Consider the following 13256-nt stretch of genomic DNA (forward strand, 5'->3'; position numbering starts at 1 on the left):
GTTAACTATTCTGGGACTTTTTCTTCTCCATATAAACTTTAGAATCAGATTTTGTCATATGCACAAAATAACTTTCTGGGATTTTTATTAGATTGCATTAAACCTATAGATCATGCTGGGAAGAACTGACATTTTGACAATATTCAGTCTTACTATGCATGAACCAAATAGATCTCCATTTATTTAGTTCTTTGATTTCATTCATCAGAGTTTCATAGTTTTCCTCATATAGACCTTATAGATATGTTTTGTTAGATTTCTACCTAAGTATATCATTTTTGGTGGTGTTAATGTAAATCATATTGTGTTTTAAATTTCTAACTCTATTTTGTTCATTGCTGGTATATAGGAAAGCAATTAACCTTGTATCCTAAAATCGCTTATTAGTCCCAGAACTTTTTGTTTAATATTTCATGCTTTCTACATAGATGATCTCAACAAAGACAATTTTATTTCTTCCTTTCCAATCTGTATATTTTTTATTTCCTTTTCTTGTCTTGTTGCATTAGCTAGGACTTCCAGTACAAAGTTCAAAAGTAATGGTGAGAGAGGACATCCTTACCTTGTTACTGATCTTAGTGGAAAAGGTTTGACTTTCTCACCATTTAGTATGATGTTAGCTGTAGGTTTTTTTGTAGATTTTTAAAAATCAAGTTGAGGAAATTCCTTTCTATTCCTATTATACTGAGAGTTTTTTTTTTAATCATGAGCAGGTATTGGATTGTGTCAAATGCTTTTTATGCATTTATTAAAATGATCAAGTGATGTTTCTTCTTTACCTTGTTGATGTGATGAATTACACTAATTGATTTTCAAATGTTCAACCAGGCTTGCATACCTGGGATAAATCCCACTTGGTTGTGGTATATAAATCTTTTCATATATTTTTGGATTCGATTTGCTAATATTTTATTGAGGATCTATGTTCATGAGAGATGTTCGTCTGTAGTTTTCTTTTCTTGTAATGTCTTTGGTTTTGGTATTAGGGTGATGCTGGCTTCATAGAATGAGTTAGGAAGTAATCCCTCTTCTTCTATCATCTGAAAGAGATTATAGAAAATTGGTATAATTTCTTCCTTAAATGTTTGGTAGAATTCACCAGAGAATCCACCTGGGTCTTGTGCTTTCTGTTTTGGAAGTTTATTAATTAATTGTAACAAATGTACCATGTAGTGTGGGATGAATAATGTCCTCAAGGTCCATCCATGTTGTAGCATGTTTCAGAATTTCCTTCCTTTTTAAGACTGAACAATATTCCATTGTATGTATATATCACTGTTGGTTTATCCAGTTATCCATCAAATTACACTTGGGTTGCATTCACCTCATAGCTACTATGAAAAATTCTAAGAATATGGATATACAAATATCTCCTTAAGACCCTGATTTCAATTCCTTTGGGTAGATATCCAGAAGTGGAATTGCTGGATCGATATGATAGTTCACATCCTTGCCAACACTTGTTACTTCCTGTTTTTTTTTTTTTAAATAGTAGCCATCCTAATGGGTGTGAGATGGTATCTCATTGTGGTTTAGATTTGTATTTCTCTAATGATTAATGATGTTGAGCATCTTTTCATGTGTTTATTTGTCATTTCTATATCTTCTTTGGGTAAACGTCTTATTCAAGTCCTTTGCTCATTCTTTAATCTGGTTGTTTGTTTTGTTGTCATTCAGTTGTAAAATTTCTTTATATATTTTGGATAGTAGCCCCTTAACAGATAAATGATTTGTAAATATCTTCTCCCATTCCATGAGTTGCCTTTTCATGCTGTTGGCTGTTTCCTTTGATGCACGGAAGTTTTAATTTTTTATATAGTCCAATTTATCGACTTGTTGCCCTTTTGTTGCCTGTGCTTTTGATGTCCTATGCAGGAAATTGTTGCTGCCTCTGATGTCATAAAGTTTCTCCACTTTGTTTTCTGCTAAGAGTTTTACAGTTTTAGCACCTATGTTGAGATTTTTTTTTTTACCTATTTTGAATTAATTTTTATATGGTGTAAAATGAGGGTCCAATATTCTTTTGCATGTAAATACCTAGTTGTTCCAAGACCATTTGTTGAAGTTTCTCAGCTCTTAAAGGAAGAATGATAAGGAGCAGGGTGTCTGAAGGAGACTGGGTGACTGTGAACAAGGTCCTTCCTCTCACTGAGTCACTCACTTGCTCGAGGCACCTGGGTAAATTACTCAGCTCCTACTCTTTCATCACTCATTCATTCATTCATACAGCATGCGGTGTCCAATTTTAGGAAGGTCTGAGAAATTAAATGGGGGAAGAATATTATTTATTTTCACTAAACTCTAACTGAAATTTAGCATGATGGATAATGAATGCAGGCAACCAACCACAGGAAGATTAGCACTACCTGCAACTTTGTCACCAAGAGAAATCCCTGGTATTTTCGTACATGTTACTAGACAGCAGCTCTCTCCAAATATTCTTCACACTTGTCACTACTTCCTAATTAGAGTGATTATTAGACCTACCACTCAATCATATTATTTTTAGTGCACCAATGAAGATGCACCTATATTTTATAATATCACAATTTTGTCATAAAGTTTCTCCACTTTGTTTTCTGCTAAGAGTTTTACAGTTTTAGCACCTATGTTGAGATTTTTTTTTACCTATTTTGAATTAATTTTTATATGGTGTAAAATGAGGGTCCAATATTCTTTTGCATGTAAATACCTAGTTGTTCCAAGACCATTTGTTGAAGTTTCTCAACAAATGTCATAAAGTTTTTAATATTTTGATAACTGTCTTTCAATAAAATTGCTTTCCTTTGTAATCCTACTTATTTTGTTTCATGCATTCAAAAACATTAATCTGAGATGGGCCCCCCAGGCTTCCCCAAGTGAACAAGGAGAAGGTTAAGAAGCCCTACCCTATGCTGGGCCCTGGGGACACAGCAGCCCACAACACAGTCTCAGTAAGATCCAGCTGCTGAGAGTGGGAGGGCATACAGATGTGTAGATGCAACATAGAATGGTGATTTTTGTGCCTGGGGCTGTGGGACCTAAGTAGGCTACTCAACTCCAAGTTGACCAACCATTTCTTAGAGGTCTGTGTATAAGGAGAGACCATCCATTTGTCGACCTTGAAGAGTGATCCAGCTCCTGGTGACTTTTTCACCCTTCTTTGTGCAGGTAATGAGATTCTGAGGAGAAAGCCCTGCCCCCCTTTGCAGCAGAACATCAGCTCTCCTTCCTCCTCTTCTGCTGACACCAAATATATTCAGCTGTGGGAATGGAGATGCTCACTGAGCTCTTGGTAGCTATGGAAATCCCAGGGTTTCCCAGCAACAGCTCTGGTTCGGCTTTGTTGCTAGGGAACGCTGGGATTTCCCAGGCTGCCACATGAGCAAGACTGCTCTAGCCTAAGGGCAGAGATGTGAGCACAGCTGTGGGTCTGATCCCCAGGAAACATATGGTCCCTCTTCACTCTGAGCCTTTTCAGGGCACCCAGGCCCATAGTCAAGTGAAAGGGGGCTGTGCACTGGGCAAGAGGTCTTGAGAGGGGGATGAGGAAAGAGTGCAGTGTGGTAAGCAAACTAATTAGAAAAGTCCAAATGAGCCCAAAAGATGCCAAGAACTGGAAGATGCTGGGCTACAGGAAGTTCTTCAATCTTCAAGTCCAGCATTTGGCTGTTTGTAAAGCCCTTTCCCCCAAGATTATCATGTAGCACACACCTACTTTGTTTCAAGAGAAGGCCCAAGGTTAGAACTAAGGCCAGCATCGTGGGTGTGGGTGTGCAACCTAAGCTATCCCAAAGGGCCCCATGTCTATAAGGACCCTGCATGCTTGGTATAATGCTCTGTTGTTACCATCTTGAAATTCAGTTTTTGAACAAGCAACCCTGAGTTTTTATTTTGCAGTGGGATCCACAAATTATATAGCCAGTCCTAGTCATAACCTCCATTTTACAAAGGACAGAACTGACCTACAGGGAGTAGATGTAATTAGCCCAAGTTCACATGTCAGAAAGTGCACCTTAGGGGCCACTGTATTTTCCCTTAGCTGCTTTCAGACACCAGGAACTGAAGGGGTTTGACCCACACAGACCTTTAGCGTGGGAAGGCACTCCTGGGATCGTTGTGGCAAGAAGATGGGGGTGGCTAGAGTCATGGTCCCCTCACTTGTTCTAGGGATTGGACACAAAACTGAAGAAAACAAGGCTTCAGGGTGCTCCCAGTCTAGTAAAGGAGATACAATCAGAATAAGGGCTTAGATGGTGGTGAGTCCATGGTGGGTGGTAGCAGTGCTGGTTCTGCCCAAAATTTAGGAAACCCTGAAGAGGATTTGTGCTTCCTATTGCCCTATATCCTTTAGAAAGTGGACATTTCCCATCTCTTTGCCCCCTAGGCACTAATGCTATAGAAACAGGAAAAGTTCCATGTGGCATTATACACATATTGAGTGAGACTTTCTGCTTGCCACACCCTGAGATGATATCTGTTTTAGGCTGAATTGTGTTCCCTCAAAATTTATATATTGAAGACCCAACACTAGTATCTCTGAATGTGAGTAATGGCCTTAAAAGAAGAGATTAGGACAGAGACACCCAGAGAGAAGACCATGTGAGGATACAGGGAAAAGATGGCCATCTCCAAGCCAAGGAGAAAGTCCTCAGAAGGAACCAACCTCACTAACACCTTGCCCTCAGACTTCCAGCCTCCAGAACTACAAGATAATACATGTCTGTTCTTTAAGCCACTAAGTCTGTGGGACTTTGTTATAGCAGCTCAAGCAGACTAATATCATAGCCTTCACTGCTCCCACTCATGTGAGGTAAGGACTATGACTATCTCACAGAGGAGGGACCCAAGACTCTGAGGGGTTAAGTATCCTGCTCAGGATCACACCAGGACCCAGGCTCAGCTTAGTCTGACCCCCAAGCCTGGATGAGTTGCACCCCAGCTAACCCAATTCAGAACAACCAGATCCCTTTCCTGAACATGCCTGTCCCTCTACTATCCTGTGGGCTAACAGACTTTAGGCACAGCTGTCCTGTCCCTGGGCCCATGACCAGCACATCTCCGCCCAGGGTTCTAGTTTCTCAAAGCTTTCTGGTCATTGGCACCCATGCCCCATACTGAGATGATCACCCTGGATAGATCCTTTCACAGAAGGACTCTGAGATCATATTGACATTTACTGTCCTCAAGACCAAAAAAAAAGTGGATATGAAAGGCCTCTGAAAAGTGTCACGAAGCAAAGTGGCAGCTGATGGGGTCCCTAAGTCCTTCAACACTAGGAGGACACTTTCCTTTAGTGTTAGTGGTTGCACCAGGAAATTCCAGATTCTGCTGCCTTCTTGCAGGGGAGCAATTCAGCTCTCTGACTCCTTTCCTCCCCAAGGCAGCCAAGTATCTCCCTAAGCAAAGAACTCTCTACCAAGAAAACCATGCCTCTTTCCTGGAAAACAAAAGCACCTGCAGGTGGTTAAGGAGGTTCATTTTTTGTTTGTTTGTTTTAAAAAAAAATTTTAAGTTAACAGTGCTTTATCAAGGTATAATATATATTCAGTAAATTGCAAAGATCATAAGTGTAAAACTTGATGAGAAATTTGACAAATGTACACTCCCATGTAATCATTATCCAGGTTGAAATTGTAGTTGTGGTTTTAAGTGGAAATCCCCACCTCTCTGCTACAAGGTTTCCATGTATCATGTGACGACTTTGATCATGTCGGGTATTGGGCCCCAAGGATGCAGAATTGACGCACAAGGTCAGTGGAGTAGGTGACCTTGCTAATCTAGGACTGGAGCTATGACAGAGAAGACAAGGGCTAGGGAAGCAAAGAGAGGAACACAGATCTAGCTCGGGCCAGTCATGAAAGATTCCCCTTGAGCATGTGGTGGGTAAGTTGGATCTTGTAGGATAAGGATGAGTCTGCTGGGGAAGAGAAGAAATAGGGGACATTGTAGACATAAGAACATGTGCATTCTTGCCTCCTTTGTCGAAGATTGGTTGACCAAAAGTTTGTGGGTTCCTTTCTGGGCTCTCTATTCTGTTCCATTGGTCCATAGGTCTGTTTTTGTACCAATACCATGCTGTCTTGATTACTGTAGCTCTATAGTATTGTCTGAAGTCTGGGAGAGTTAGTCAGAATGGCAATCATTCAAAAGTCCACAAATGACAAATGCTGGAGGGGCTGTGGAGAAAAGGGAACCCTCCTACACTGCTGGTTGGAATGCAGTTTGGTGCAGCCACTATGGAAAACAGTATGGATTTTCCTCAAGAGACTAGGAATAGACTTACCATATGACCCAGGAATCCTGCTCCTGGGCATATATCCAGAAGGAACCCTACTTCAAAAAGACACCTGCACCCCAATGTTCATAGCAGCAATATTTACATTAGCCAAGACATGGAGACAGCCTAAATGTCCATCAACAGATGACTGGATAAAGAAATGGTGGTATATTTATACAATGGAATACTATTCAGCCATAAAAACGACAACATAATGCCATTTGCAGCAACAAGGATGTCCCTGGAGAACGTCATTCTAAGTGAAGTAAGCCAGAAAGAGAAATAAAAATACTATATGAGATCACTCATACGTGGAATCTAAAAAAAAAAACATAAATACAAAACAGAAACAGACTCATAGACATAGAATACAAACTTGTGGTTTCTAAGGGGGAGGGAGCTGGGAAGGGACAGACTGGGAGTTCAAAATTTGTAGATACTGACAGGTATATGCAGAATAGATAAACAAGATTATACTGTATAGCACAGGGAAATATATACAAGATCTTGTGGTAGCTCACAGTGAAAAAGAATGTGACAATGAATATATGTATGTTCATGTATAACTGAAAAATTGTGCTCTACACTGGAATTTGACACAACATTGTAAACGGACTATAACTCAATAAAAAGATGTTTAAAAAAAAGAACATGTGAAGGTTCAGGGATATCAAACAGCTAAAGAGAAAGACTTTAGAGTAAATACAGCATAGGATAGCTCACAGGGTGTCTCTTTGGGTCAGAAACAAGAGATGATTATAAAGAAATGAAACTGAGCTTCTTGTCTGACTTAGAAGCTGCCTCTGAAGCCAGAACAGTCAGTGTGTGTCTAATGTTCATGTCAGGTTTTATTGCTTGTGGTCAAAGGCTGTTGCACAATACACGGGGCAAAGAGCAGTGACTGCATGATTCTCATAGCAACATTCAGAATAAATGTGAGTCTCTGCCTGAAAAGTGACATTGCGGAGCAAGTTACATAAGCAGAATTATCCATCTGATAGATCACAGCACAAATTGATCAAGATATCTAAAATAAGCTTAGCACCGATGTTTAAAGTGGTCAAAGAGATATTTAAAGTTATAAAACCTAAATGCATGTTTCACCACGTTGTCCCAACAAATCATTTTTCCCTCTTTAAACGTGTTTTATTTTGTCATCAGAATGTACCTTTTCAAGTGTCCTTAAATCATTTCTGAAAAAAGAGAATACTATACATAAATGCATCAGAAACGGCCCATTGTTTCACACCATCCCTGACATCAAACAAATTGCTCTATGCACTTAACTCTCTTTCAAGACCATTTCTTTTGTTCCAAGTCATACTTTTTTCCTGACCCTATACCACTCTTTTTATTTACTATGGTTCCTTCCCTTTAAACATTCAAATGTTCTCAAGTCTCTCCCATTTAAAAAAAAAAAAAAAAGTTCCTTCCCATGACACTTCCACATGACCATGAGGTACTGTCCTTCTCTTCTTGCTCTTTTACAGTCAACTTCCTCAAAAATGTTCTGCATATATCCCTCTAATTCCTCACTCACATGTCACCCCTAAGCCACCACATTCTGATTTCCACAGAAATTGCTCTTGCTAAGGTCTGTCTCTTGACACACTGTCCCCTTGCTTATATGACATTCCATTCCCTTGGGTTTCCTGCAGTCACTTTCCTTATTTTCAATCTTTTTGCTTTGTCCTTCCTCTTCTTCCCATTTCTTAAGCACTGAAGCTCCTGGGTCTTGGGTCCTGGGCAGCCTTCTCTCAGCATGCACACTTCACAGTTACCGTAGAAGCGCTCCCCACATCCATATTATCTGTGACACAGGTGATGTTACATGTTCGTCAAATGCCATTTCCTCTTCCTACCTTGCAGCCTGGCCACATTTCTCAGAGTCCCTTGTGATTCAATGTAGTCATGTGACTGAGTTCTGACCAATGGAATGTGGCAGAAAGAGATGTATGACACTTGTAGGTCTAGCCACTGGAACCTCACATGTGGTCCTGCAAGATCTGTCTCTTCACTCATCTGCTAGCTAGGTGCTTCTTTGGAGTGCCTAGTGGCCTCTAGAGCCACTGGACAGAAGGAAGCTGGGTCTCTAATAGCTTGTATGGAATAGAGCCCAACCACCACCCCACCTACCCACACTGACTTTGAACTATACCATGAGTTGAAAATAATCCTTTATTAGGTCATCTCACTGAGATACAGAGATTGTTTGATACAGCAGTTAGCCCTCCCCAGTTGATATACTATCTCTATGGGAATGAAAACCAAAGATATGAATTCTAGGCTTATACTTCTCATTGTGCATCAAATAATTGACAATTACTGATGGGTCCCAAAATAATAGGCTAGAGATTGCTTTTTAAAGTAGATTATCAGTGGGGAGGGTATAGCTCAGTGGTAGAGCACATGGTTAGCATGCTTGAGGTCCTAGGTTCAATCCCTAGGACCTCCATTAAAAAATAAAATAGATAAGCCTAATTACCTCCCCCTCAAAAAATGTAAATAAAGGTAAGTAAATTTTTTAAAAAATAAAATAGATTATTTGCAAGTCACAGAAGTTCATTTATTCATTCAACAAATATTTGTTCAGTGCCTACTGTGCACCAGACACTGTACTAGGCTCTAAGCTTGCAGTGATAAGCAAAGATACATCCAGTCCTCGCTCTTGTGGACTTTAGTGTGAACTGGATGACAGCAGATCCCCACATCTCTTTATGATATTGCATCTGTCAGAAACTTCCTCAGCACCTACTGCTTCACACAAACACGCCATTTATAAAAGTGAGGCTGCCCCTTTGCAGTCTCTATAAGTTACTCTTTCCCCCTTTGTGAAAGGGTAGAACTGCATCTCACAGGATAACATCCCTTTCCCTTAAGAATTTTTCAGTGGTAAAACATACATAAAATAATACTTCTCATTTTAACTGTTCACAAGTGTACAATTCAGTGACATTAAGTACACTTATAATGTATAACCATCACCACCATCTATACTCAAAAATTTCATCATACCCAGTAAAAACTCTTTACCCACTAAACAATAGCTCCCCTTTTCCCCTCCTCCCAGCCCCTGGTAACCTCTATTCTACTTTCTGTCTCTACATATTTGTTTATTCTAGGTACATCATGCAAGTGGAACTATACAATATTTATTCTTCCGTGTCTGACTTTTTTTCACTAATCATAAAGTTTTCAGGGTCTATCTATGTTATAGCATATATCAAAATTTCATTCCTTTCTATAGCTGACTAATACTGTATTGTGTCATATAAACCATATTTTGTTTATCCATTCATCTGTTTATGGACACTTGAGTTTCCACCTTTTGGCTATTGTGAATAATGTTACTATGAACATGGGTGTGCAAATATCTTTTCAAGTCTCTACTTTCAACTTTTTTTGTAATACACCTAAAAGTGTTGCGTCATATGGTAGTTCAATGCTTAGCCTTCTGAGAAATCACCAAACTATTGTCTAAAGTGGCTGCACCATTTTACATCCCCATCAGCAATGTACCAGGGTCCCACTGTCTTCACATCCTCACCAACATTTGTTATTTTCCATTTTTTACAGCCATCCTAGTAATGTCAAGTGTTATTTAATAGTATTTTTAAATATGAAAGTCATGAATGAATACAATCTTGTTTTAAGAAATTCAGACCCAGAACAGGCTAAAAGGAAGTCCATTTCACTATGGCCCCCTCCATGTGCGTTCCTCTCTCCAGGGAAAGCCACTGTTAAAAGTTTGGTGTGCGTCCTTCCAGACCTTGCTCTCTGCATTTATATTTTTACATAGCTATGACTGTAAGATTATACGTAATGTATACACACACAATATGTCTTTAATACCAATCTCCATCCTTTTTTTCACTCCTTCCACTGTTCTTTCTGTTAGGGAAATTCCACCTCTAAAATCTTGGCCTATAGCTTATGCCACTGGTTATAATGGGTCTTTGATGTCCTGGAAGGGTAAGCTGTTTTGGGTAGTTTTGTCACTAGCAGCAGAACTTTGGTGGCTTTTTCAAGCAGAACACGTTGCCTAGGAGGTCTCAGGCCTGTTTGGGAATGACCTTCTCATATCACATATACCAACAGCTCTTCATGCTCCTTTCCCTCTCTGAACTTACCTTATTTTGTCCGAGAAAAAAAGAATTAGAAAGATTTTCTCTTCTTTGGAGAAAGCAACTGCCCAACAGTTCCAAATGAGAAGCAGGCAGTGTTTGATGACACATCGCCCTCTGCTGGCTGCATTAGTTGAGGTTCTCCAGACAAACAGAACCAATCCGGGATTTCATACATACAAAATTAATCTCCTGTTGGTTCACACACACGCGCGCGCCCACACACACACACACACAGAGATAGAGAGATAGAGAGAGAGAGAGAGAGAGAGAGAGAGAGAGAGAAACAGATTGTCAGGAATTTGCTGGAAGGATTATGGAGGCTGGGAAGTCTCAAGATCTGCATGGTGAGTCAGCACCCAAGCTGGAGACCTAGGTTAGCTAATGGCGTATTTCCAGTCTGAAGGCGGGCAGACTCAAAAGCCACGAAGAGCCAATGTCCCAGTTCAAAGAAGGAATTCTGTCTGTCTTACTTGTGAGAAGGGTCAGCCTTTTTGTTCCGTTCATGCTTTCCACTGAATGGATGAGGCCCCCAACATTAGGGACAGCAATCTGCTTTTCTCAGTGCATACATTTAAATGTTAATTTCATCAAAAAACACCCACGCAGAAATACCCAGAATAATGTTTGACACCCCATGGCCCAGTCAAGTTGACACATAAAATTAACCATTGAATTGGTCAGGCGAACCTCTTTGAAAACCTACACCCGTAGCAGGAGGCTGTGGTGCATTTAAGCAATTGCCCTGATGGGTGTTGCAAGCAATCACAATTCTAAGTAAGAAATTAAGAATAGAAAACATGTAAACCAAACCAAGAGAAAACGAATAGGATTGAACATCCGGTTTTCACTTAAAAGTATTTAAACTAATTGAAACAAGGAGCACATTGTTTTAGAGAGCACAGTGACAGAGTAGAAAGATCATGAATCTTATAGTCAGAAACTCCGAGCTTGAGTCTTGGCTGCCGTGCTTAACCTACCTGAGCCTCAGCTGCTTTATCCGAAAATGGGGTAATAATAATCCCTGCCCAACACTGATAATTCAAGGATCAAGAGTTCCCAGACTCTTTATGGTTTAGAAAGGACTAAGAGGTGGGGAATCTCGAGTCTGGGATGATTGATTAAACCTGACCAGCAACAGGGAAGAACTAGCTGTGGATGTGGAAATGACCAGAACTGGGGAGAAAATAATAATGACATTTTGAGATTCACAGTAATAATAGGCAGGCTTGGACGGACGGCAGGCTTGGACGGACATCAGCCATGGGCTTAGACAAGAGGACCTTAGAAGGCAGACTCCAGGAGGAAAAGAGCAGAAAGTCAAACAGCACATGACACAATCTGAAGGGAAGATGGAGATATCTGCCTTCACCATTTCAAATTCCAGAGCGAAAAGCGCCCCAGAAATTTTGTTCACTTTGCTGCAGCCACAGAGACCTCCTCATTGTTTCTCATTCACACCAAACCCACTGCTGCCTCAGGGCCTTGGAACCTGCTGCTCCCTCTGCTGGGATACACTTTCCCCAGACCACCTCATGGCTTTAGGTCTTTGCTTGAATGTAATCTCCACAGAAAGTCCTTCCCTGACCATACTGTCTAAAATAGCACCCCCCACCCCATCCTTTTCTATCTCCTTTTCCTGCTTTATTTTCTTGAGTTTTTTTTGTTTTTTTTTTTTTTTTTTTTTTTTGTCTTCACCAGAAAGTAAATCCCATGAGGCCAGGGGCTGTATTTCATTTATTTCAGGGCCTGGGTCAGAATAGATGCTCATTAAATATTTGCTGAATAAATGATAAATAAATAAATGCAAATGATAGGAGGAGAGAACAGATCTAATGATGGATTTTTTTTTAAAAAGCATTGGTGGGGATCCCAAAGAATAATTTCAGGGAGGTGAAAGTTGAATAATGGATTGAGGTTTTCAAAACCTGCTGAAGACGGATAAGTAGAAGGCCTTCTAGTCAGTGTAAGGAGAAGAAAGAACACCTCCTTAAAGAAAATAAATCCTCTTTTGTTGGCAATGGTGCTAGAGCTTCCCCAAGGTAATGCCCTGACTTCAGGGAATGCCTGTGTGGACGGAGGTCATCAAAACCAGGTCTCACATATTAACTACTAGTACTACTACTAGTACTGCTACTACTACTGTTACTACCACCACCACCGCCGCCATCATACTACTACTATTACTATTATTATTACTACTACTACTACCACCAGCACTAAAGCACAATGCTATGGGTTTGCGTATTTCTGTCCCTACCCCAAATGGCAATGCCCAATTCTGAGGCAGTGGGTCTGAATCTCTTTATCTGTTTAGGCTCATGGATTCTTGGAACAAATCTGAGGGAAACTGCCCACCTGCTTGGACCCACAAATTGTGCATGTCATTTCAGGAGATTTAAGAACTTCCTTGGGGTAATTCATGGACCTCTGGAGTATAAGTGTCTGGGTAAGAATCCTTGTTCTAAAGGTATACCCCAAAATTTCACCACTGGGATGAACAGTGTAACTCCTGAACCCTAGAGTTGAGGATCACAGCCAAATTCTGAATGTATTTATTCAACAAATGTTTCCTGAGTGCCTACCATGTGCTGGGCTCTGTCCTAAGCTTTTTAGATATGCTGGCTTATTTAATCCTTACAACTGCCCTTGAGCTAGGTTCTATTAATAATTCCCCTCTAACAGATGACACCGATGAAGCACTGAACTTTAGGTAACTTTCCAGAGGTCACATAATGGAATTTCACTTGTCCAGCTCCAGAGACATTTCACTGCTACTCCACAGTGCTCCTCACAAGGCTGGTGTCTGTTCTTTCAGAGAGTCAGGTTTGTCCTGAAAGCATTTCTCTTAAACTGTGTATAGGAGATGGCCT

Source organism: Camelus bactrianus, chromosome X, assembly GCF_048773025.1.
Source record: "Camelus bactrianus isolate YW-2024 breed Bactrian camel chromosome X, ASM4877302v1, whole genome shotgun sequence".
Taxonomy (NCBI): domain Eukaryota; kingdom Metazoa; phylum Chordata; class Mammalia; order Artiodactyla; family Camelidae; genus Camelus; species Camelus bactrianus.